This window comes from Balearica regulorum, chromosome 1 (assembly GCF_011004875.1).
Source record: "Balearica regulorum gibbericeps isolate bBalReg1 chromosome 1, bBalReg1.pri, whole genome shotgun sequence".
NCBI classification, from domain to species: Eukaryota; Metazoa; Chordata; class Aves; order Gruiformes; family Gruidae; genus Balearica; species Balearica regulorum.
Genome location: NC_046184.1, coordinates 161,970,039 through 161,970,614, shown reverse-complemented (window position 1 = coordinate 161,970,614; position 576 = coordinate 161,970,039).

The following is a 576-nucleotide window of genomic DNA, read 5'->3' as shown; positions in this document are numbered from 1 at the left end:
CTGCTCCGGGTGGATACCATCGATAGGAGTGCGCGAGTGGGGGTGGTGTTGTTTTACCCTCCCCCAGCTGTTTGATGGTATTTAGCAGGCTGCTGCCGTTTTGCCCCAGCAGCAGCAGCCACCGGGCTCCCTCCCTTTTATCTCGTTATCGCGGGTGCCCAACGCTCCTGCGAGCAGGTGGGAACCGCCATTCCCGGCGGGGAAGCGGCTCCCTCCCGGGCCGGGCCGGGCCGGGCCGGGCTAGCTGCCCCCCGCCCCACGCACACTCGCTCTCCCCGGGGAAGACCGAAAGCCGGCGGACAGCCCAGCGCCGCGCCTGCCCTCTCCCCCGACGGCCTCGGCCCGGCCTCGCTCCCCGACGGGGTCCCCGGTGTGTCGTGTCCCCCCCCCCGACGCTGGCGGGTGCCCGGCGGGAGGAGGGCGCTGGAGACGGGCTGCCCTGCCCCTGCCCCCCGGTGCCCTTCCCGGGGCTGCTCTGGCTGCTGGGGGGGCTGGGGAGGGGGGTCCGGCTGTCGGGGCCGGAGCGCGGGGCGTCGTGCCAGGCTGTGTGTTTTACCAACACCTTCAGGATCTCAA